Raw genomic sequence first — 25,238 nt, 5'->3', positions numbered from 1 at the left:
AGCGGCGCTTAGCTCCGGAGAGCATCGTACGTGCGTCTTTAGCGTCTTTTGTGGTCTACATCCTAGCAGAAGGCTTTTCCACTCTGTCTGGCAAGGAAAACCTGCGCGAGCACAGAAAACATCTCCCATCGTGTTCTGGACGTTGCACGGAGGTCTGCCAAGTGTTTGACAAGAAGAAAAGAAAAGTGGTCCAAAACAGCTTCTTATCGAATATTCATGTGATTGGAAAAGTCAGGAAAGTGGTAATGTACTGTTTTCTATCAGTTGGCAAGCTGCGCACACAATCCCAGTGTTGTACAGCTTCCTTCTTCACCTTTCCGATGCTGCCGCTCTCTCCGGCTCCCGGAGCCGAAGAAGCGGCTTCTTCGCGCAAAGACGATTGTACCGCTCACAGTGCTCTCTTAGCGCGGCTTCTGCCGAAAGAAGCCCGGGAGCGGCGCTTAGCTCCGGAGAGCATCGTACCTTCAGTCTTTAGCGTCTTTTGTGCTCTACATGCTAGCAGAAAGCTTTTCCACTCTGTCTGGCAAGGAAAACCTGCGCGACCACAGAAAACATCTCCCATCGTGTTCTGCACGTTGCACGGAGGTCGGCCAAGTGTTTGGCATAAAGAAAAGAAAATCTGTCCAAAACAGCTTCTTATCGAATATTCATGTGATTGGAAAAGTCAGGAAAGTGGTACTGTACTGTTTTCTATCAGTTGGCAAGCTGCGCACATAATCCCAGTGTTGTACAGCTTCCTTCTTCACCTTTCCGATGCTGCCGCTCTCTCCGGCTCCCGGAGCCGAAGAAGCGGCTTCCTCGCGCAAAGACGATTGTACCGCTCACAGTGCTCTCTTAGCGCGGCTTCTGCCGAAAGAAGCCCGGGAGCGGCGCTTAGCTCCGGAGAGCATCGTACGTGCGTCTTTAGCGTCTTTTGTGGTCTACATCCTAGCAGAAGGCTTTTCCACTCTGTCTGGCAAGGAAAACCTGCGCGACCACAGAAAACATCTCCCATCGTGTTCTGGACGTTGCACGGAGGTCTGCCAAGTGTTTGCCATAAAGAAAAGAAAATCTGTCCAAAACAGCTTCTTATCGAATATTCATGTGATTGGAAAAGTCAGGAAAGTGGTAAGGTACTGTTTTCTATCAGTTGGCAAGCTGCGCACACAATCCCAGTGTTGTACAGCTTCCTTCTTCACCTTTCCGATCATGCCGCTCTCTCCGGCTCCCGGAGCCGAAGAAGCGGCTTCTTCGCGCAAAGACGATTCTACCGCTCACAGTGCTCTCTTAGCGCGGCTTCTGCCGAAAGAAGCCCGGGAGCGGCGCTTAGCTCCGGGGAGCATCGTACCTTCGCCTTTAGCGTCTTTTGTGGTCTACATGCTAGCAGAAAGCTTTTCCACTCTGTCTGGCAAGGAAAACCTGCGCGAGCACAGAAAACATCTCCCATCGTGTTCTGGACGTTGCACGGAGGTCTGCCAAGTGTTTGGCATAAAGAAAAGAAAATCTGTCCAAAACAGCTTCTTATCGAATATTCATGTGATTGGAAAAGTCAGGAAAGTGGTAGTGTACTGTTTCCTATCAGTTGGCAAGCTGCGCACACAATCCCAGTGTTGTACAGCTTCCTTCTTCACCTTTCCGATGCTGCCGCTCTCTCCGGCTCCCGGAGCCGAAGAAGCGGCTTCTTCGCGCAAAGACGATTGTACCGCTCACAGTGCTCTCTTAGCGCCGCTTCTGCCGAAAGAAGCTCGGGAGCGGCGCTTAGCTCCGGGGAGCATCGTACCTTCGCCTTTAGCGTCTTTTGTGGTCTACATCCTAGCAGAAAGCTTTTCCACTCTGTCTGGCAAGGAAAACCTGCGCGAGCACAGAAAACATCTCCCATCGTGTTCTGGACGTTGCACGGAGGTCTGCCAAGTGTTTGGCATAAAGAAAAGAAAAGTGGTCCAAAACAGCTTCTTATCGAATATTCATGTGATTGGAAAAGTCAGGAAAGTGGTAATGTACTGTTTTCTATCAGTTGGCAAGCTGCGCACACAATCCCAGTGTTGTACGGCTTCCTTCTTCACCTTTCCGATGCTGCCGCTCTCTCCGGCTCCCGGAGCCGAAGAAGCGGCTTCTTCGCGCAAAGACGATTGTACCGCTCACAGTGCTCTCTTAGCGCGGCTTCTGCCGAAAGAAGCCCGGGAGCGGCGCTTAGCTCCGGAGAGCATCGTACCTTCGCCTTTAGCGTCTTTTGTGGTCTACATCCTAGCAGAAAGCTTTTCCACTCTGTCTGGCAAGGAAAACCTGCGCGACCACAGAAAACATCTCCCATCGTGTTCTGCACGTTGCACGGAGGTCGGCCAAGTGTTTGGCATAAAGAAAAGAAAAGTGGTCCAAAACAGCTTCTTATCGAATATTCATGTGATTGGAAAAGTCAGGAAAGTGGTACTGTACTGTTTTCTATCAGTTGGCAAGCTGCGCACATAATCCCAGTGTTGTACAGCTTCCTTCTTCACCTTTCCGATGCTGCCGCTCTCTCCGGCTCCCGGAGCCGAAGAAGCGGCTTCCTCGCGCAAAGACGATTGTACCGCTCACAGTGCTCTCTTAGCGCGGCTTCTGCCGAAAGAAGCCCGGGAGCGGCGCTTAGCTCCGGAGAGCATCGTACGTGCGTCTTTAGCGTCTTTTGTGGTCTACATCCTAGCAGAAGGCTTTTCCACTCTGTCTGGCAAGGAAAACCTGCGCGACCACAGAAAACATCTCCCATCGTGTTCTGGACGTTGCACGGAGGTCTGCCAAGTGTTTGCCATAAAGAAAAGAAAATCTGTCCAAAACAGCTTCTTATCGAATATTCATGTGATTGGAAAAGTCAGGAAAGTGGTAAGGTACTGTTTTCTATCAGTTGGCAAGCTGCGCACACAATCCCAGTGTTGTACAGCTTCCTTCTTCACCTTTCCGATGCTGCCGCTCTCTCCGGCTCCCGGAGCCGAAGAAGCGGCTTCTTCGCGCAAAGACGATTGTACCGCTCACAGTGCTCTCTTAGCGCGGCTTCTGCCGAAAGAAGCCCGGGAGCGGCGCTTAGCTCCGGAGAGCATCGTACCTTCGCCTTTAGCGTCTTTTGTGGTCTACATCCTAGCAGAAGGCTTTTCCACTCTGTCTGGCAAGGAAAACCTGCGCGAGCACAGAAAACATCTCCCATCGTGTTCTGCACGTTGCACGGAGGTCGGCCAAGTGTTTGGCATAAAGAAAAGAAAATCTGTCCAAAACAGCTTCTTATCGAATATTCATGTGATTGGAAAAGTCAGGAAAGTGGTAATGTACTGTTTTCTATCAGTTGGCAAGCTGCGCACACAATCCCAGTGTTGTACAGCTTCCTTCTTCACCTTTCCGATGCTGCCGCTCTCTCCGGCTCCCGGAGCCGAAGAAGCGGCTTCTTCGCGCAAAGACGATTGTACCGCTCACAGTGCTCTCTTAGCGCGGCTTCTGCCGAAAGAAGCCCGGGAGCGGCGCTTAGCTCCGGAGAGCATCGTACCTTCAGTCTTTAGCGTCTTTTGTGGTCTACATCCTAGCAGAAGGCTTTTCCACTCTGTCTGGCAAGGAAAACCTGCGCGAGCACAGAAAACATCTCCCATCGTGTTCTGCACGTTGCACGGAGGTGTGCCAAGTGTTTGCCATAAAGAAAAGAAAATCTGTCCAAAACAGCTTCTTATCGAATATTCATGTGATTGGAAAAGTCAGGAAAGTGGTAAGGTACTGTTTTCTATCAGTTGGCAAGCTGCGCACACAATCCCAGTGTTGTACAGCTTCCTTCTTCACCTTTCCGATGCTGCCGCTCTCTCCGGCTCCCGGAGCCGAAGAAGCGGCTTCTTCGCGCAAAGACGATTGTACCGCTCACAGTGCTCTCTTAGCGCCGCTTCTGCCGAAAGAAGCCCGGGAGCGGCGCTTAGCTCCGGAGAGCATCGTACCTTCGCCTTTAGCGTCTTTTGTGGTCTACATCCTAGCAGAAAGCTTTTCCACTCTGTCTGGCAAGGAAAACCTGCGCGACCACAGAAAACATCTCCCATCGTGTTCTGGACGTTGCACGGAGATCTGCCAAGTGTTAGCCATAAAGAAAAGAAAATCTGTCCAAAACAGCTTCTTATCGAATATTCATGTGATTGGAAAAGTCAGGAAAGTGGTACTGTACTGTTTTCTATCAGTTGGCAAGCTGCGCACACAATCCCAGTGTTGTACAGCTTCCTTCTTCACCTTTCCGATGCTGCCGCTCTCTCCGGCTCCCGGAGCCGAAGAAGCGGCTTCTTCGCGCAAAGACGATTGTACCGCTCACAGTGCTCTCTTAGCGCGGCTTCTGCCGAAAGAAGCCCGGGAGCGGCGCTTAGCTCCGGGGAGCATCGTACCTTCGTCTTTAGCGTCTTTTGTGGTCTACATCCTAGCAGAAGGCTTTTCCACTCTGTCTGGCAAGGAAAACCTGCGGGAGCACAGAAAACATCTCCCATCGTGTTCTGCACGTTGCACGGAGGTCTGCCAAGTGTTTGCCATAAAGAAAAGAAAATCTGTCCAAAACAGTTTCTTATCGAATATTCATGTGATTGGAAAAGTCAGGAAAGTGGTAATGTACTGTTTTCTATCAGTTGGCAAGCTGCGCACACAATCCCAGTGTTGTACGGCTTCCTTCTTCACCTTTCCGATGCTGCCGCTCTCTCCGGCTCCCGGAGCCGAAGAAGCGGCTTCTTCGCGCAAAGACGATTGTACCGCTCACAGTGCTCTCTTAGCGCCGCTTCTGCCGAAAGAAGCCCGGGAGCGGCGCTTAGCTCCGGAGAGCATCGTACCTTCAGTCTTTAGCGTCTTTTGTGGTCTACATCCTAGCAGAAGGCTTTTCCACTCTGTCTGGCAAGGAAAACCTGCGCGAGCACAGAAAACATCTCCCATCGTGTTCTGCACGTTGCACGGAGGTCTGCCAAGTGTTTGCCATAAAGAAAAGAAAATCTGTCCAAAACAGCTTCTTATCGAATATTCATGTGATTGGAAAAGTCAGGAAAGTGGTAAGGTACTGTTTTCTATCAGTTGGCAAGCTGCGCACACAATCCCAGTGTTGTACGGCTTCCTTCTTCACCTTTCCGATCATGCCGCTCTCTCCGGCTCCCGGAGCCGAAGAAGCGGCTTCTTCGCGCAAAGACGATTGTACCGCTCACAGTGCTCTCTTAGCGCGGCTTCTGCCGAAAGAAGCCCGGGAGCGGCGCTTAGCTCCGGAGAGCATCGTAACTGCGTCTTTAGCGTCTTTTGTGGTCTACATCCTAGCAGAAAGCTGTTCCACTCTGTCTGGCAAGGAAAACCTGCGCGAGCACAGAAAACATCTCCCATCGTGTTCTGCACGTTGCACGGAGGTCTGCCAAATGTTTGCCATAAAGAAAAGAAAATCTGTCCAAAACAGCTTCTTATCGAATATTCATGTGATTGGAAAAGTCAGGAATGTGGTACTGTACTGTTTTCTATCAGTTGGCAAGCTGCGCACACAATCCCAGTGTTGTACAGCTTCCTTCTTCACCTTTCCGATGCTGCCGCTCTCTCCGGCTCCCGGAGCCGAAGAAGCGGCTTCTTCGCGCAAAGACGATTGTACCGCTCACAGTGCTCTCTTAGCGCGGCTTCTGCCGAAAGAAGCCCGGGAGCGGCGCTTAGCTCCGGAGAGCATCGTACCTGCGTCTTTAGCGTCTTTTGTGGTCTACATCCTAGCAGAAAGCTTTCCCACTCTGTCTGGCAAGGAAAACCTGCGCGACCACAGAAAACATCTCCCATCGTGTTCTGCACGTTGCACGGAGGTCTGCCAAGTGTTTGCCATAAAGAAAAGAAAATCTGTCCAAAACAGCTTCTTATCGAATATTCATGTGATTGGAAAAGTCAGGAAAGTGGTAAGGTACTGTTTTCTATCAGTTGGCAAGCTGCGCACACAATCCCAGTGTTGTACAGCTTCCTTCTTCACCTTTCCGATGCTGCCGCTCTCTCCGGCTCCCGGAGCCGAAGAAGCGGCTTCTTCGCGCAAAGACGATTGTACCGCTCACAGTGCTCTCTTAGCGCGGCTTCTGCCGAAAGAAGCCCGGGAGCGGCGCTTAGCTCCGGAGAGCATCGTACGTTCGCCTTTAGCGTCTTTTGTGGTCTACATCCTAGCAGAAAGCTTTTCCACTCTGTCTGGCAAGGAAAACCTGCGCGAGCACAGAAAACATCTCCCATCGTGTTCTGGACGTTGCACGGAGATCTGCCAAGTGTTTGCCATAAAGAAAAGAAAATCTGTCCAAAACAGCTTCTTATCGAATATTCATGTGATTGGAAAAGTCAGGAATGTGGTACTGTACTGTTTTCTATCAGTTGGCAAGCTGCGCACACAATCCCAGTGTTGTACGGCTTCCTTCTTCACCTTTCCGATGCTGCCGCTCTCTCCGGCTCCCGGAGCCGAAGAAGCGGCTTCTTCGCGCAAAGACGATTGTACCGCTCACAGTGCTCTCTTAGCGCGGCTTCTGCCGAAAGAAGCCCGGGAGCGGCGCTTAGCTCCGGAGAGCATCGTACCTTCGTCTTTAGCGTCTTTTGTGGTCTACATCCTAGCAGAAAGCTTTTCCACTCTGTCTGGCAAGGAAAACCTGCGCGAGCACAGAAAACATCTCCCATCGTGTTCTGCACGTTGCACGGAGGTCTGCCAAGTGTTTGGCATAAAGAAAAGAAAATCTGTCCAAAACAGCTTCTTATCGAATATTCATGTGATTGGAAAAGTCAGGAAAGTGGTAATGTACTGTTTTCTATCAGTTGGCAAGCTGCGCACACAATCCCAGTGTTGTACAGCTTCCTTCTTCACCTTTCCGATGCTGCCGCTCTCTCCGGCTCCCGGAGCCGAAGAAGCGGCTTCTTCGCGCAAAGACGATTGTACCGCTCACAGTGCTCTCTTAGCGCGGCTTCTGCCGAAAGAAGCCCGGGAGCGGCGCTTAGCTCCGGAGAGCATCTTACCTTCGCCTTTAGCGTCTTTTGTGGTCTACATCCTAGCAGAAAGCTTTTCCACTCTGTCTGGCAAGGAAAACCTGCGGGAGCACAGAAAACATCTCCCATAGTGTTCTGGACGTTGCACGGAGATCTGCCAAGTGTTTGCCATAAAGAAAAGAAAATCTGTCCAAAACAGCTTCTTATCGAATATTCATGTGATTGGAAAAGTCAGGAAAGTGGTAATGTACTGTTTTCTATCAGTTGGCAAGCTGCGCACACAATCCCAGTGTTGTACAGCTTCCTTCTTCACCTTTCCGATGCTGCCGCTCTCTCCGGCTCCCGGAGCCGAAGAAGCGGCTTCTTCGCGCAAAGACGATTGTACCGCTCACAGTGCTCTCTTAGCGCGGCTTCTGCCGAAAGAAGCCCGGGAGCGGCGCTTAGCTCCGGAGAGCATCGTACGTGCGTCTTTAGCGTCTTTTGTGGTCTACATCCTAGCAGAAGGCTTTTCCACTCTGTCTGGCAAGGAAAACCTGCGCGAGCACAGAAAACATCTCCCATCGTGTTCTGGACGTTGCACGGAGGTCTGCCAAGTGTTTGACAAGAAGAAAAGAAAAGTGGTCCAAAACAGCTTCTTATCGAATATTCATGTGATTGGAAAAGTCAGGAAAGTGGTAATGTACTGTTTTCTATCAGTTGGCAAGCTGCGCACACAATCCCAGTGTTGTACAGCTTCCTTCTTCACCTTTCCGATGCTGCCGCTCTCTCCGGCTCCCGGAGCCGAAGAAGCGGCTTCTTCGCGCAAAGACGATTGTACCGCTCACAGTGCTCTCTTAGCGCGGCTTCTGCCGAAAGAAGCCCGGGAGCGGCGCTTAGCTCCGGAGAGCATCGTACCTTCAGTCTTTAGCGTCTTTTGTGCTCTACATGCTAGCAGAAAGCTTTTCCACTCTGTCTGGCAAGGAAAACCTGCGCGACCACAGAAAACATCTCCCATCGTGTTCTGCACGTTGCACGGAGGTCGGCCAAGTGTTTGGCATAAAGAAAAGAAAATCTGTCCAAAACAGCTTCTTATCGAATATTCATGTGATTGGAAAAGTCAGGAAAGTGGTACTGTACTGTTTTCTATCAGTTGGCAAGCTGCGCACATAATCCCAGTGTTGTACAGCTTCCTTCTTCACCTTTCCGATGCTGCCGCTCTCTCCGGCTCCCGGAGCCGAAGAAGCGGCTTCCTCGCGCAAAGACGATTGTACCGCTCACAGTGCTCTCTTAGCGCGGCTTCTGCCGAAAGAAGCCCGGGAGCGGCGCTTAGCTCCGGAGAGCATCGTACGTGCGTCTTTAGCGTCTTTTGTGGTCTACATCCTAGCAGAAGGCTTTTCCACTCTGTCTGGCAAGGAAAACCTGCGCGACCACAGAAAACATCTCCCATCGTGTTCTGGACGTTGCACGGAGGTCTGCCAAGTGTTTGCCATAAAGAAAAGAAAATCTGTCCAAAACAGCTTCTTATCGAATATTCATGTGATTGGAAAAGTCAGGAAAGTGGTAAGGTACTGTTTTCTATCAGTTGGCAAGCTGCGCACACAATCCCAGTGTTGTACAGCTTCCTTCTCCACCTTTCCGATCATGCCGCTCTCTCCGGCTCCCGGAGCCGAAGAAGCGGCTTCTTCGCGCAAAGACGATTCTACCGCTCACAGTGCTCTCTTAGCGCGGCTTCTGCCGAAAGAAGCCCGGGAGCGGCGCTTAGCTCCGGGGAGCATCGTACCTTCGCCTTTAGCGTCTTTTGTGGTCTACATGCTAGCAGAAAGCTTTTCCACTCTGTCTGGCAAGGAAAACCTGCGCGAGCACAGAAAACATCTCCCATCGTGTTCTGGACGTTGCACGGAGGTCTGCCAAGTGTTTGACAAGAAGAAAAGAAAATCTGTCCAAAACAGCTTCTTATCGAATATTCATGTGATTGGAAAAGTCAGGAAAGTGGTAGTGTACTGTTTCCTATCAGTTGGCAAGCTGCGCACACAATCCCAGTGTTGTACAGCTTCCTTCTTCACCTTTCCGATGCTGCCGCTCTCTCCGGCTCCCGGAGCCGAAGAAGCGGCTTCTTCGCGCAAAGACGATTGTACCGCTCACAGTGCTCTCTTAGCGCCGCTTCTGCCGAAAGAAGCTCGGGAGCGGCGCTTAGCTCCGGGGAGCATCGTACCTTCGCCTTTAGCGTCTTTTGTGGTCTACATCCTAGCAGAAAGCTTTTCCACTCTGTCTGGCAAGGAAAACCTGCGCGAGCACAGAAAACATCTCCCATCGTGTTCTGGACGTTGCACGGAGGTCTGCCAAGTGTTTGGCATAAAGAAAAGAAAAGTGGTCCAAAACAGCTTCTTATCGAATATTCATGTGATTGGAAAAGTCAGGAAAGTGGTAATGTACTGTTTTCTATCAGTTGGCAAGCTGCGCACACAATCCCAGTGTTGTACGGCTTCCTTCTTCACCTTTCCGATGCTGCCGCTCTCTCCGGCTCCCGGAGCCGAAGAAGCGGCTTCTTCGCGCAAAGACGATTGTACCGCTCACAGTGCTCTCTTAGCGCGGCTTCTGCCGAAAGAAGCCCGGGAGCGGCGCTTAGCTCCGGAGAGCATCGTACCTTCGCCTTTAGCGTCTTTTGTGGTCTACATCCTAGCAGAAAGCTTTTCCACTCTGTCTGGCAAGGAAAACCTGCGCGACCACAGAAAACATCTCCCATCGTGTTCTGCACGTTGCACGGAGGTCGGCCAAGTGTTTGGCATAAAGAAAAGAAAAGTGGTCCAAAACAGCTTCTTATCGAATATTCATGTGATTGGAAAAGTCAGGAAAGTGGTACTGTACTGTTTTCTATCAGTTGGCAAGCTGCGCACATAATCCCAGTGTTGTACAGCTTCCTTCTTCACCTTTCCGATGCTGCCGCTCTCTCCGGCTCCCGGAGCCGAAGAAGCGGCTTCCTCGCGCAAAGACGATTGTACCGCTCACAGTGCTCTCTTAGCGCGGCTTCTGCCGAAAGAAGCCCGGGAGCGGCGCTTAGCTCCGGAGAGCATCGTACGTGCGTCTTTAGCGTCTTTTGTGGTCTACATCCTAGCAGAAGGCTTTTCCACTCTGTCTGGCAAGGAAAACCTGCGCGACCACAGAAAACATCTCCCATCGTGTTCTGGACGTTGCACGGAGGTCTGCCAAGTGTTTGCCATAAAGAAAAGAAAATCTGTCCAAAACAGCTTCTTATCGAATATTCATGTGATTGGAAAAGTCAGGAAAGTGGTAAGGTACTGTTTTCTATCAGTTGGCAAGCTGCGCACACAATCCCAGTGTTGTACAGCTTCCTTCTTCACCTTTCCGATGCTGCCGCTCTCTCCGGCTCCCGGAGCCGAAGAAGCGGCTTCTTCGCGCAAAGACGATTGTACCGCTCACAGTGCTCTCTTAGCGCCGCTTCTGCCGAAAGAAGCCCGGGAGCGGCGCTTAGCTCCGGAGAGCATCGTACCTTCGCCTTTAGCGTCTTTTGTGGTCTACATACTAGCAGAAGGCTTTTCCACTCTGTCTGGCAAGGAAAACCTGCGCGAGCACAGAAAACATCTCCCATCGTGTTCTGCACGTTGCACGGAGGTCGGCCAAGTGTTTGGCATAAAGAAAAGAAAATCTGTCCAAAACAGCTTCTTATCGAATATTCATGTGATTGGAAAAGTCAGGAAAGTGGTAATGTACTGTTTTCTATCAGTTGGCAAGCTGCGCACACAATCCCAGTGTTGTACAGCTTCCTTCTTCACCTTTCCGATGCTGCCGCTCTCTCCGGCTCCCGGAGCCGAAGAAGCGGCTTCTTCGCGCAAAGACGATTGTACCGCTCACAGTGCTCTCTTAGCGCGGCTTCTGCCGAAAGAAGCCCGGGAGCGGCGCTTAGCTCCGGAGAGCATCGTACCTTCAGTCTTTAGCGTCTTTTGTGGTCTACATCCTAGCAGAAGGCTTTTCCACTCTGTCTGGCAAGGAAAACCTGCGCGAGCACAGAAAACATCTCCCATCGTGTTCTGCACGTTGCACGGAGGTGTGCCAAGTGTTTGCCATAAAGAAAAGAAAATCTGTCCAAAACAGCTTCTTATCGAATATTCATGTGATTGGAAAAGTCAGGAAAGTGGTAAGGTACTGTTTTCTATCAGTTGGCAAGCTGCGCACACAATCCCAGTGTTGTACAGCTTCCTTCTTCACCTTTCCGATGCTGCCGCTCTCTCCGGCTCCCGGAGCCGAAGAAGCGGCTTCTTCGCGCAAAGACGATTGTACCGCTCACAGTGCTCTCTTAGCGCCGCTTCTGCCGAAAGAAGCCCGGGAGCGGCGCTTAGCTCCGGAGAGCATCGTACCTTCGCCTTTAGCGTCTTTTGTGGTCTACATCCTAGCAGAAAGCTTTTCCACTCTGTCTGGCAAGGAAAACCTGCGCGACCACAGAAAACATCTCCCATCGTGTTCTGGACGTTGCACGGAGATCTGCCAAGTGTTAGCCATAAAGAAAAGAAAATCTGTCCAAAACAGCTTCTTATCGAATATTCATGTGATTGGAAAAGTCAGGAAAGTGGTACTGTACTGTTTTCTATCAGTTGGCAAGCTGCGCACACAATCCCAGTGTTGTACAGCTTCCTTCTTCACCTTTCCGATGCTGCCGCTCTCTCCGGCTCCCGGAGCCGAAGAAGCGGCTTCTTCGCGCAAAGACGATTGTACCGCTCACAGTGCTCTCTTAGCGCGGCTTCTGCCGAAAGAAGCCCGGGAGCGGCGCTTAGCTCCGGGGAGCATCGTACCTTCGTCTTTAGCGTCTTTTGTGGTCTACATCCTAGCAGAAGGCTTTTCCACTCTGTCTGGCAAGGAAAACCTGCGGGAGCACAGAAAACATCTCCCATCGTGTTCTGCACGTTGCACGGAGGTCTGCCAAGTGTTTGCCATAAAGAAAAGAAAATCTGTCCAAAACAGCTTCTTATCGAATATTCATGTGATTGGAAAAGTCAGGAAAGTGGTAAGGTACTGTTTTCTATCAGTTGGCAAGCTGCGCACACAATCCCAGTGTTGTACGGCTTCCTTCTTCACCTTTCCGATCATGCCGCTCTCTCCGGCTCCCGGAGCCGAAGAAGCGGCTTCTTCGCGCAAAGACGATTGTACCGCTCACAGTGCTCTCTTAGCGCGGCTTCTGCCGAAAGAAGCCCGGGAGCGGCGCTTAGCTCCGGAGAGCATCGTACCTTCGCCTTTAGCGTCTTTTGTGGTCTACATCCTAGCAGAAAGCTGTTCCACTCTGTCTGGCAAGGAAAACCTGCGCGAGCACAGAAAACATCTCCCATCGTGTTCTGCACGTTGCACGGAGGTCTGCCAAATGTTTGCCATAAAGAAAAGAAAATCTGTCCAAAACAGCTTCTTATCGAATATTCATGTGATTGGAAAAGTCAGGAATGTGGTACTGTACTGTTTTCTATCAGTTGGCAAGCTGCGCACACAATCCCAGTGTTGTACAGCTTCCTTCTTCACCTTTCCGATGCTGCCGCTCTCTCCGGCTCCCGGAGCCGAAGAAGCGGCTTCTTCGCGCAAAGACGATTGTACCGCTCACAGTGCTCTCTTAGCGCGGCTTCTGCCGAAAGAAGCCCGGGAGCGGCGCTTAGCTCCGGAGAGCATCGTACCTGCGTCTTTAGCGTCTTTTGTGGTCTACATCCTAGCAGAAAGCTTTCCCACTCTGTCTGGCAAGGAAAACCTGCGCGACCACAGAAAACATCTCCCATCGTGTTCTGCACGTTGCACGGAGGTCTGCCAAGTGTTTGCCATAAAGAAAAGAAAATCTGTCCAAAACAGCTTCTTATCGAATATTCATGTGATTGGAAAAGTCAGGAAAGTGGTAAGGTACTGTTTTCTATCAGTTGGCAAGCTGCGCACACAATCCCAGTGTTGTACAGCTTCCTTCTTCACCTTTCCGATGCTGCCGCTCTCTCCGGCTCCCGGAGCCGAAGAAGCGGCTTCTTCGCGCAAAGACGATTGTACCGCTCACAGTGCTCTCTTAGCGCGGCTTCTGCCGAAAGAAGCCCGGGAGCGGCGCTTAGCTCCGGAGAGCATCGTACGTTCGCCTTTAGCGTCTTTTGTGGTCTACATCCTAGCAGAAAGCTTTTCCACTCTGTCTGGCAAGGAAAACCTGCGCGAGCACAGAAAACATCTCCCATCGTGTTCTGGACGTTGCACGGAGATCTGCCAAGTGTTTGCCATAAAGAAAAGAAAATCTGTCCAAAACAGCTTCTTATCGAATATTCATGTGATTGGAAAAGTCAGGAAAGTGGTACTGTACTGTTTTCTATCAGTTGGCAAGCTGCGCACACAATCCCAGTGTTGTACAGCTTCCTTCTTCACCTTTCCGATGCTGCCGCTCTCTCCGGCTCCCGGAGCCGAAGAAGCGGCTTCTTCGCGCAAAGACGATTCTACCGCTCACAGTGCTCTCTTAGCGCGGCTTCTGCCGAAAGAAGCCCGGGAGCGGCGCTTAGCTCCGGAGAGCATCGTACCTTCGTCTTTAGCGTCTTTTGTGGTCTACATCCTAGCAGAAGGCTTTTCCACTCTGTCTGGCAAGGAAAACCTGCGCGAGCACAGAAAACATCTCCCATCGTGTTCTGGACGTTGCACGGAGGTCTGCCAAGTGTTTGCCATAAAGAAAAGAAAATCTGTCCAAAACAGCTTCTTATCGAATATTCATGTGATTGGAAACGTCAGGAAAGTGTAAGATACTGTTTTCTATCAGTTGGCAAGCTGCGCACACAATCCCAGTGTTGTACAGCTTCCTTCTTCACCTTTCCGATGCTGCCGCTCTCTCCGGCTCCCGGAGCCGAAGAAGCGGCTTCTTCGCGCAAAGACGATTGTACCGCTCACAGTGCTCTCTTAGCGCGGCTTCTGCCGAAAGAAGCCCGGGAGCGGCGCTTAGCTCCGGAGAGCATCGTACCTTCGCCTTTAGCGTCTTTTGTGGTCTACATCCTAGCAGAAAGCTTTTCCACTCTGTCTGGCAAGGAAAACCTGCGCGAGCACAGAAAACATCTCCCATCGTGTTCTGGACGTTGCACGGAGGTCTGCCAAGTGTTTGACAAGAAGAAAAGAAAATCTGTCCAAAACAGCTTCTTATCGAATATTCATGTGATTGGAAAAGTCAGGAAAGTGGTAATGTACTGTTTCCTATCAGTTGGCAAGCTGCGCACACAATCCCAGTGTTGTACAGCTTCCTTCTTCACCTTTCCGATGCTGCCGCTCTCTCCGGCTCCCGGAGCCGAAGAAGCGGCTTCTTCGCGCAAAGACGATTGTACCGCTCACAGTGCTCTCTTAGCGCCGCTTCTGCCGAAAGAAGCTCGGGAGCGGCGCTTAGCTCCGGGGAGCATCGTACCTTCGCCTTTAGCGTCTTTTGTGGTCTACATGCTAGCAGAAAGCTTTTCCACTCTGTCTGGCAAGGAAAACCTGCGCGAGCACAGAAAACATCTCCCATCGTGTTCTGGACGTTGCACGGAGGTCTGCCAAGTGTTTGGCATAAAGAAAAGAAAAGTGGTCCAAAACAGCTTCTTATCGAATATTCATGTGATTGGAAAAGTCAGGAATGTGGTACTGTACTGTTTTCTATCAGTTGGCAAGCTGCCCACAATCCCAGTGTTGTACGGCTTCCTTCTTCACCTTTCCGATGCTGCCGCTCTCTCCGGCTCCCGGAGCCGAAGAAGCGGCTTCTTCGCGCAAAGACGATTGTACCGCTCACAGTGCTCTCTTAGCGCCGCTTCTGCCGAAAGAAGCCCGGGAGCGGCGCTTAGCTCCGGAGAGCATCGTACCTTCGCCTTTAGCGTCTTTTGTGGTCTACATCCTAGCAGAAGGCTTTTCCACTCTGTCTGGCAAGGAAAACCTGCGCGACCACAGAAAACATCTCCCATCGTGTTCTGCACGTTGCACGGAGGTCTGCCAAGTGTTTGCCATAAAGAAAATAAAATCTGTCCAAAACAGCTTCTTATCGAATATTCATGTGATTGGAAAAGTCAGGAAAGTGGTAATGTACTGTTTTCTATCAGTTGGCAAGCTGCGCACACAATCCCAGTGTTGTACGGCTTCCTTCTTCACCTTTCCGATGCTGCCGCTCTCTCCGGCTCCCGGAGCCGAAGAAGCGGCTTCTTCGCGCAAAGACGATTGTACCGCTCACAGTGCTCTCTTAGCGCCGCTTCTGCCGAAAGAAGCCCGGGAGCGGCGCTTAGCTCCGGAGAGCATCGTACCTTCGCCTTTAGCGTCTTTTGTGGTCTACATCCTAGCAGAAGGCTTTTCCACTCTGTCTGGCAAGGAAAACCTGCGCGAGCACAGAAAACATCTCCCATCGTGTTCTGCACGTTGCACGGAGGTCGGCCAAGTGTTTGGCATAAAGAAAAGAAAATCTGTCCAAAACAGCTTCTTATCGAATATTCATGTGATTGGAAAAGTCAGGAAAGTGGTACTGTACTGTTTTCTATCAGTTGGCAAGCTGCGCACACAATCCCAGTGTTGTACAGCTTCCTTCTTCACCTTTCCGATGCTGCCGCTCTCTCCGGCTCCCGGAGCCGAAGAAGCGGCTTCTTCGCGCAAAGACGATTGTACCGCTCACAGTGCTCTCTTAGCGCGGCTTCTGCCGAAAGAAGCCCGGGAGCGGCGCTTAGCTCCGGAGAGCATCGTACCTTCAGTCTTTAGCGTCTTTTGTGGTCTACATCCTAGCAGAAGGCTTTTCCACTCTGTCTGGCAAGGAAAACCTGCGGGACCAGAGAAAACATCTCCCATCGTGTTCTGCACGTTGCACGGAGGTCTGCCAAGTGTTTGCCATAAAGAAAAGAAAATCTGTCCAAAACAGCTTCTTATCGAATATTCATGTGATTGGAAAAGTCAGGAAAGTGGTAAGGTACTGTTTTCTATCAGTTGGCAAGCTGCGCACACAATCCCAGTGTTGTACAGCTTCCTTCTTCACCTTTCCGATGCTGCCGCTCTCTCCGGCTCCCAGAGCCGAAGAAGCGGCTTCTTCGCGCAAAGACGATTGTACCGCTCACAGTGCTCTCTTAGCGCGGCTTCTGCCGAAAGAAGCCCGGGAGCGGCGCTTAGCTCCGGAGAGCATCGTACCTTCGCCTTTAGCGTCTTTTGTGGTCTACATCCTAGCAGAAAGCTTTTCCACTCTGTCTGGCAAGGAAAACCTGCGCGACCACAGAAAACATCTCCCATCGTGTTCTGGACGTTGCACGGAGGTCTGCCAAGTGTTTGACAAGAAGAAAAGAAAAGCTGTCCAAAACAGCTTCTTATCGAATATTCATGTGATTGGAAAAGTCAGGAAAGTGGTAATGTACTGTTTTCTATCAGTTGGCAAGCTGCGCACACAATCCCAGTGTTATACAGCTTCCTTCTTCACCTTTCCGATGCTGCCGCTCTCTCCGGCTCCCGGAGCCGAAGAAGCGGCTTCTTCGCGCAAAGACGATTGTACCGCTCACAGTGCTCTCTTAGCGCCGCTTCTGCCGAAAGAAGCCCGGGAGCGGCGCTTAGCTCCGGGGAGCATCGTACCTTCGCCTTTAGCGTCTTTTGTGGTCTACATCCTAGCAGAAAGCTTTTCCACTCTGTCTGGCAAGGAAAACCTGCGGGAGCACAGAAAACATCTCCCATCGTGTTCTGGACGTTGCACGGAGATCTGCCAAGTGTTTGCCATAAAGAAAAGAAAATCTGTCCAAAACAGCTTCTTATCGAATATTCATGTGATTGGAAAAGTCAGGAAAGTGGTACTGTACTGTTTTCTATCAGTTGGCAAGCTGCGCACATAATCCCAGTGTTGTACAGCTTCCTTCTTCACCTTTCCGATGCTGCCGCTCTCTCCGGCTCCCGGAGCCGAAGAAGCGGCTTCTTCGCGCAAAGACGATTGTACCGCTCACAGTGCTCTCTTAGCGCGGCTTCTGCCGAAAGAAGCCCGGGAGCGGCGCTTAGCTCCGGAGAGCATCGTACGTGCGTCTTTAGCGTCTTTTGTGGTCTACATCCTAGCAGAAGGCTTTTCCACTCTGTCTGGCAAGGAAAACCTGCGCGACCACAGAAAACATCTCCCATCGTGTTCTGCACGTTGCACGGAGGTCTGCCAAGTGTTTGCCATAAAGAAAAGAAAATCTGTCCAAAACAGCTTCTTATCGAATATTCATGTGATTGGAAAAGTCAGGAAAGTGGTAAGGTACTGTTTTCTATCAGTTGGCAAGCTGCGCACACAATCCCAGTGTTGTACGGCTTCCTTCTTCACCTTTCCGATGCTGCCGCTCTCTCCGGCTCCCGGAGCCGAAGAAGCGGCTTCTTCGCGCAAAGACGATTGTACCGCTCACAGTGCTCTCTTAGCGCCGCTTCTGCCGAAAGAAGCCCGGGAGCGGCGCTTAGCTCCGGAGAGCATCGTACCTTCGCCTTTAGCGTCTTTTGTGGTCTACATCCTAGCAGAAAGCTTTTCCACTCTGTCTGGCAAGGAAAACCTGCGGGAGCACAGAAAACATCTCCCATCGTGTTCTGCACGTTGCACGGAGGTCTGCCAAGTGTTTGCCATAAAGAAAAGAAAAGTGGTCCAAAACAGCTTCTTATCGAATATTCATGTGATTGGAAAAGTCAGGAATGTGGTAATGTACTGTTTTCTATCAGTTGGCAAGCTGCGCACACAATCCCAGTGTTGTACAGCTTCCTTCTTCACCTTTCCGATGCTGCCGCTCTCTCCGGCTCCCGGAGCCGAAGAAGCGGCTTCTTCGCGCAAAGACGATTGTACCGCTCACAGTGCTCTCTTAGCGCGGCTTCTGCCGAAAGAAGCCCGGGAGCGGCGCTTAGCTCCGGAGAGCATCGTACCTTCGTCTTTAGCGTCTTTTGTGGTCTACAACCTAGCAGAAAGCTTTCCCACTCTGTCTGGCAAGGAAAACCTGCGCGACCACAGAAAACATCTCCCATCGTGTTCTGCACGTTGCACGGAGGTCGGCCAAGTGTTTGGCATAAAGAAAAGAAAATCTGTCCAAAACAGCTTCTTATCGAATATTCATGTGATTGGAAAAGTCAGGAATGTGGTACTGTACTGTTTTCTATCAGTTGGCAAGCTGCGCACACAATCCCAGTGTTGTACAGCTTCCTTCTTCACCTTTCCGATGCTGCCGCTCTCTCCGGCTCCCGGAGCCGAAGAAGCGGCTTCTTCGCGCAAAGACGATTGTACCGCTCACAGTGCTCTCTTAGCGCCGCTTCTGCCGAAAGAAGCCCGGGAGCGGCGCTTAGCTCCGGAGAGCATCGTACCTTCGCCTTTAGCGTCTTTTGTGGTCTACATCCTAGCAGAAGGCTTTTCCACTCTGTCTGGCAAGGAAAACCTGCGCGAGCACAGAAAACATCTCCCATCGTGTTCTGCACGTTGCACGGAGGTCGGCCAAGTGTTTGGCATAAAGAAATGAAAAGCTGTCCAAAACAGCTTCTTATCGAATATTCATGTGATTGGAAAAGTCAGGAAAGTGGTAATGTACTGTTTTCTATCAGTTGGCAAGCTGCGCACACAATCCCAGTGTTGTACAGCTTCCTTCTTCACCTTTCCGATGCTGCCGCTCTCTCCGGCTCCCGGAGCCGAAGAAGCGGCTTCTTCGCGCAAAGACGATTGTACCGCTCACAGTGCTCTCTTAGCGCGGCTTCTGCCGAAAGAAGCCCGGGAGCGGCGCTTAGCTCCGGAGAGCATCGTACCTTCAGTCTTTAGCGTCTTTTGTGGTCTACATCCTAGCAGAAGGCTTTTCCACTCTGTCTGGCAAGGAAAACCTGCGCGAGCACAGAAAACATCTCCCATCGTGTTCTGCACGTTGCACGGAGGTCTGCCAAGTGTTTGCCATAAAGAAAAGAAAATCTGTCCAAAACAGCTTCTTATCGAATATTCATGTGATTGGAAAAGTCAGGAAAGTGGTAAGGTACTGTTTTCTATCAGTTGGCAAGCTGCGCACACAATCCCAGTGTTGTACAGCTTCCTTCTTCACCTTTCCGATGCTGCCGCTCTCTCCGGCTCCCGGAGCCGAAGAAGCGGCTTCTTCACGCAAAGACGATTGTACCGCTCACAGTGCTCTCTTAGCGCGGCTTCTGCCGAAAGAAGCCCGGGAGCGGCGCTTAGCTCCGGAGAGCATCGTACCTTCGCCTTTAGCGTCTTTTGTGGTCTACATCCTAGCAGAAAGCTTTTCCACTCTGTCTGGCAAGGAAAACCTGCGCGACCACAGAAAACATCTCCCATCGTGTTCTGGACGTTGCACGGAGGTCTGCCAAGTGTTTGACAAGAAGAAAAGAAAAGCTGTCCAAAACAGCTTCTTATCGAATATTCATGTGATTGGAAAAGTCAGGAAAGTGGTAATGTACTGTTTCCTATCAGTTGGCAAGCTGCGCACACAATCCCAGTGTTGTACAGCTTCCTTCTTCACCTTTCCGATGCTGCCGCTCTCTCCGGCTCCCGGAGCCGAAGAAGCGGCTTCTTCGCGCAAAGACGATTGTACCGCTCACAGTGCTCTCTTAGCGCCGCTTCTGCCGAAAGAAGCCCGGGAGCGGCGCTTAGCTCCGGGGAGCATCGTACCTTCGCCTTTAGCGTCTTTTGTGGTCTACATCCTAGCAGAAAGCTTTTCCACTCTGTCTGGCAAGGAAAACCTGCGGGAGCACAGAAAACATCTCCCATCGTGTTCTGGACGTTGCACGGAGATCTGCCAAGTGTTTGCCATAAAGAAAAGAAAATCTGTCCAAAACAGCTTCTTATCGAATATTCATGTGATTGGAAAAGTCAGGAAAGTGGTACTGTACTGTTTTCTATCAGTTGGCAAGCTGCGCACACAATCCCAGTGTTGTACAGCTTCCTTCTTCACCTTTCCGATCATGCCGCTCTCTCCGGCTCCCGGAGCCGAAGAAGCGGCTTCTTCGCGCAAAGACGATTGTACCGCTCACAGTGCTCTCTTAGCGCCGCTTCTGCCGAAAGAAGCCCGGGAGCGGCGCTTAGCTCCGGAGAGCATCGTACCTTCGTCTTTAGCGTCTTTTGTGGTCTACATCCTAGCAGAAGGCTTTTCCACTCTGTCTGGCAAGGAAAACCTGCGGGAGCACAGAAAACATCTCCCATCGTGTTCTGGACGTTGCACGGAGGTCTGCCAAGTGTTTGCCATAAAGAAAAGAAAATCTGTCCAAAACAGTTTCTTATCGAATATTCATGTGATTGGAAAAGTCAGGAAAGTGGTAATGTACTGTTTTCTATCAGTTGGCAAGCTGCGCACACAATCCCAGTGTTGTACGGCTTCCTTCTTCACCTTTCCGATGCTGCCGCTCTCTCCGGCTCCCGGAGCCGAAGAAGCGGCTTCTTCGCGCAAAGACGATTGTACCGCTCACAGTGCTCTCTTAGCGCCGCTTCTGCCGAAAGAAGCCCGGGAGCGGCGCTTAGCTCCGGAGAGCATCGTACCTTCAGTCTTTAGCGTCTGTTGTGGTCTACATCCTAGCAGAAGGCTTTTCCACTCTGTCTGGCAAGGAAAACCTGCGCGAGCACAGAAAACATCTCCCATCGTGTTCTGCACGTTGCACGGAGGTCTGCCAAGTGTTAGCCATAAAGAAAAGAAAATCTGTCCAAAACAGCTTCTTATCGAATATTCATGTGATTGGAAAAGTCAGGAATGTGGTACTGTACTGTTTTCTATCAGTTGGCAAGCTGCGCACACAATCCCAGTGTTGTACAGCTTCCTTCTTCACCTTTCCGATGCTGCCGCTCTCTCCGGCTCCCGGAGCCGAAGAAGCGGCTTCTTCGCGCAAAGACGATTGTACCGCTCACAGTGCTCTCTTAGCGCGGCTTCTGCCGAAAGAAGCCCGGGAGCGGCGCTTAGCTCCGGAGAGCATCGTACCTGCGTCTTTAGCGTCTTTTGTGGTCTACATCCTAGCAGAAAGCTTTCCCACTCTGTCTGGCAAGGAAAACCTGCGCGACCACAGAAAACATCTCCCATCGTGTTCTGCACGTTGCACGGAGGTCTGCCAAGTGTTTGCCATAAAGAAAAGAAAATCTGTCCAAAACAGCTTCTTATCGAATATTCATGTGATTGGAAAAGTCAGGAAAGTGGTAAGGTACTGTTTTCTATCAGTTGGCAAGCTGCGCACACAATCCCAGTGTTGTACAGCTTCCTTCTTCACCTTTCCGATGCTGCCGCTCTCTCCGGCTCCCGGAGCCGAAGAAGCGGCTTCTTCGCGCAAAGACGATTGTACCGCTCACAGTGCTCTCTTAGCGCGGCTTCTGCCGAAAGAAGCCCGGGAGCGGCGCTTAGCTCCGGGGAGCATCGTACGTTCGCCTTTAGCGTCTTTTGTGGTCTACATCCTAGCAGAAAGCTTTTCCACTCTGTCTGGCAAGGAAAACCTGCGCGAGCACAGAAAACATCTCCCATCGTGTTCTGGACGTTGCACGGAGATCTGCCAAGTGTTTGCCATAAAGAAAAGAAAATCTGTCCAAAACAGCTTCTTATCGAATATTCATGTGATTGGAAAAGTCAGGAAAGTGGTACTGTACTGTTTTCTATCAGTTGGCAAGCTGCGCACACAATCCCAGTGTTGTACAGCTTCCTTCTTCACCTTTCCGATGCTGCCGCTCTCTCCGGCTCCCGGAGCCGAAGAAGCGGCTTCTTCGCGCAAAGACGATTCTACCGCTCACAGTGCTCTCTTAGCGCGGCTTCTGCCGAAAGAAGCCCGGGAGCGGCGCTTAGCTCCGGAGAGCATCGTACCTTCGTCTTTAGCGTCTTTTGTGGTCTACATCCTAGCAGAAGGCTTTTCCACTCTGTCTGGCAAGGAAAACCTGCGCGAGCACAGAAAACATCTCCCATCGTGTTCTGGACGTTGCACGGAGGTCTGCCAAGTGTTTGCCATAAAGAAAAGAAAATCTGTCCAAAACAGCTTCTTATCGAATATTCATGTGATTGGAAACGTCAGGAAAGTGTAAGATACTGTTTTCTATCAGTTGGCAAGCTGCGCACACAATCCCAGTGTTGTACAGCTTCCTTCTTCACCTTTCCGATGCTGCCGCTCTCTCCGGCTCCCGGAGCCGAAGAAGCGGCTTCTTCGCGCAAAGACGATTGTACCGCTCACAGTGCTCTCTTAGCGCCGCTTCTGCCGAAAGAAGCCCGGGAGCGGCGCTTAGCTCCGGAGAGCATCGTACCTTCGCCTTTAGCGTCTTTTGTGGTCTACATCCTAGCAGAAAGCTTTTCCACTCTGTCTGGCAAGGAAAACCTGCGCGAGCACAGAAAACATCTCCCATCGTGTTCTGCACGTTGCACGGAGGTCTGCCAAGTGTTTGACAAGAAGAAAAGAAAATCTGTCCAAAACAGCTTCTTATCGAATATTCATGTGATTGGAAAAGTCAGGAAAGTGGTAATGTACTGTTTCCTATCAGTTGGCAAGCTGCGCACACAATCCCAGTGTTGTACAGCTTCCTTCTTCACCTTTCCGATGCTGCCGCTCTCTCCGGCTCCCGGAGCCGAAGAAGCGGCTTCTTCGCGCAAAGACGATTGTACCGCTCACAGTGCTCTCTTAGCGCCGCTTCTGCCGAAAGAAGCTCGGGAGCGGCGCTTAGCTCCGGGGAGCATCGTACCTTCGCCTTTAGCGTCTTTTGTGGTCTACATCCTAGCAGAAAGCTTTTCCACTCTGTCTGGCAAGGAAAACCTGCGCGAGCACAGAAAACATCTCCCATCGTGTTCTGGACGTTGCACGGAGGTCTGCCAAGTGTTTGGCATAAAGAAAAGAAAATCTGTCCAAAACAGCTTTTTATCGAATATTCATGTGATTGGAAAAGTCAGGAAAGTGGTAATGTACTGTTTTCTATCAGTTGGCAAGCTGCCCACAATCCCAGTGTTGTACGGCTTCCTTCTTCACCTTTCCGATGCTGCCGCTCTCTCCGGCTCCCGGAGCCGAAGAAGCGGCTTCTTCGCGCAAAGACGATTGTACCGCTCACAGTGCTCTCTTAGCGCCGCTTCTGCCGAAAGAAGCCCGGGAGCGGCGCTTAGCTCCGGAGAGCATCGTACCTTCGCCTTTAGCGTCTTTTGTGGTCTACATCCTAGCAGAAGGCTTTTCCACTCTGTCTGGCAAGGAAAACCTGCGCGACCACAGAAAACATCTCCCATCGTGTTCTGCACGTTGCACGGAGGTCTGCCAAGTGTTTGCCATAAAGAAAATAAAATCTGTCCAAAACAGCTTCTTATCGAATATTCATGTGATTGGAAAAGTCAGGAAAGTGGTAATGTACTGTTTTCTATCAGTTGGCAAGCTGCGCACACAATCCCAGTGTTGTACGGCTTCCTTCTTCACCTTTCCGATGCTGCCGCTCTCTCCGGCTCCCGGAGCCGAAGAAGCGGCTTCTTCGCGCAAAGACGATTGTACCGCTCACAGTGCTCTCTTAGCGCGGCTTCTGCCGAAAGAAGCCCGGGAGCGGCGCTTAGCTCCGGAGAGCATCGTACCTTCGCCTTTAGCGTCTTTTGTGGTCTACATCCTAGCAGAAAGCTTTTCCACTCTGTCTGGCAAGGAAAACCTGCGCGACCACAGAAAACATCTCCCATCGTGTTCTGCACGTTGCACGGAGGTCTGCCAAGTGTTTGCCATAAAGAAAAGAAAATCTGTCCAAAACAGCTTCTTATCGAATATTCATGTGATTGGAAAAGTCAGGAATGTGGTACTGTACTGTTTTCTATCAGTTGGCAAGCTGCGCACACAATCCCAGTGTTGTACGGCTTCCTTCTTCACCTTTCCGATGCTGCCGCTCTCTCCGGCTCCCGGAGCCGAAGAAGCGGCTTCTTCGCGCAAAGACGATTGTACCGCTCACAGTGCTCTCTTAGCGCGGCTTCTGCCGAAAGAAGCCCGGGAGCGGCGCTTAGCTCCGGAGAGCATCGTACCTTCGTCTTTAGCGTCTTTTGTGGTCTACATCCTAGCAGAAAGCTTTTCCACTCTGTCTGGCAAGGAAAACCTGCGCGAGCACAGAAAACATCTCCCATCGTGTTCTGCACGTTGCACGGAGGTCTGCCAAGTGTTTGGCATAAAGAAAAGAAAATCTGTCCAAAACAGCTTCTTATCGAATATTCATGTGATTGGAAAAGTCAGGAAAGTGGTAATGTACTGTTTTCTATCAGTTGGCAAGCTGCGCACACAATCCCAGTGTTGTACAGCTTCCTTCTTCACCTTTCCGATGCTGCCGCTCTCTCCGGCTCCCGGAGCCGAAGAAGCGGCTTCTTCGCGCAAAGACGATTGTACCGCTCACAGTGCTCTCTTAGCGCGGCTTCTGCCGAAAGAAGCCCGGGAGCGGCGCTTAGCTCCGGAGAGCATCTTACCTTCGCCTTTAGCGTCTTTTGTGGTCTACATCCTAGCAGAAAGCTTTTCCACTCTGTCTGGCAAGGAAAACCTGCGGGAGCACAGAAAACATCTCCCATAGTGTTCTGGACGTTGCACGGAGATCTGCCAAGTGTTTGCCATAAAGAAAAGAAAATCTGTCCAAAACAGCTTCTTATCGAATATTCATGTGATTGGAAAAGTCAGGAAAGTGGTAATGTACTGTTTTCTATCAGTTGGCAAGCTGCGCACACAATCCCAGTGTTGTACAGCTTCCTTCTTCACCTTTCCGATGCTGCCGCTCTCTCCGGCTCCCGGAGCCGAAGAAGCGGCTTCTTCGCGCAAAGACGATTGTACCGCTCACAGTGCTCTCTTAGCGCGGCTTCTGCCGAAAGAAGCCCGGGAGCGGCGCTTAGCTCCGGAGAGCATCGTACCTTCGTCTTTAGCGTCTTTTGTGGTCTACATCCTAGCAGAAGGCTTTTCCACTCTGTCTGGCAAGGAAAACCTGCGCGAGCACAGAAAACATCTCCCATCGTGTTCTGGACGTTGCACGGAGGTCTGCCAAGTGTTTGACAAGAAGAAAAGAAAAGTGGTCCAAAACAGCTTCTTATCGAATATTCATGTGATTGGAAAAGTCAGGAAAGTGGTAATGTACTGTTTTCTATCAGTTGGCAAGCTGCGCACACAATCCCAGTGTTGTACAGCTTCCTTCTTCACCTTTCCGATGCTGCCGCTCTCTCCGGCTCCCGGAGCCGAAGAAGCGGCTTCTTCGCGCAAAGACGATTGTACCGCTCACAGTGCTCTCTTAGCGCGGCTTCTGCCGAAAGAAGCCCGGGAGCGGCGCTTAGCTCCGGAGAGCATCGTACCTTCAGTCTTTAGCGTCTTTTGTGCTCTACATGCTAGCAGAAAGCTTTTCCACTCTGTCTGGCAAGGAAAACCTGCGCGACCACAGAAAACATCTCCCATCGTGTTCTGCACGTTGCACGGAGGTCGGCCAAGTGTTTGGCATAAAGAAA

This window comes from Ammospiza caudacuta, chromosome 7, assembly GCF_027887145.1.
Source record: "Ammospiza caudacuta isolate bAmmCau1 chromosome 7, bAmmCau1.pri, whole genome shotgun sequence".
Lineage (NCBI taxonomy): Eukaryota > Metazoa > Chordata > Aves > Passeriformes > Passerellidae > Ammospiza > Ammospiza caudacuta.
Note: the sequence above shows the minus strand (reverse complement) of the source record.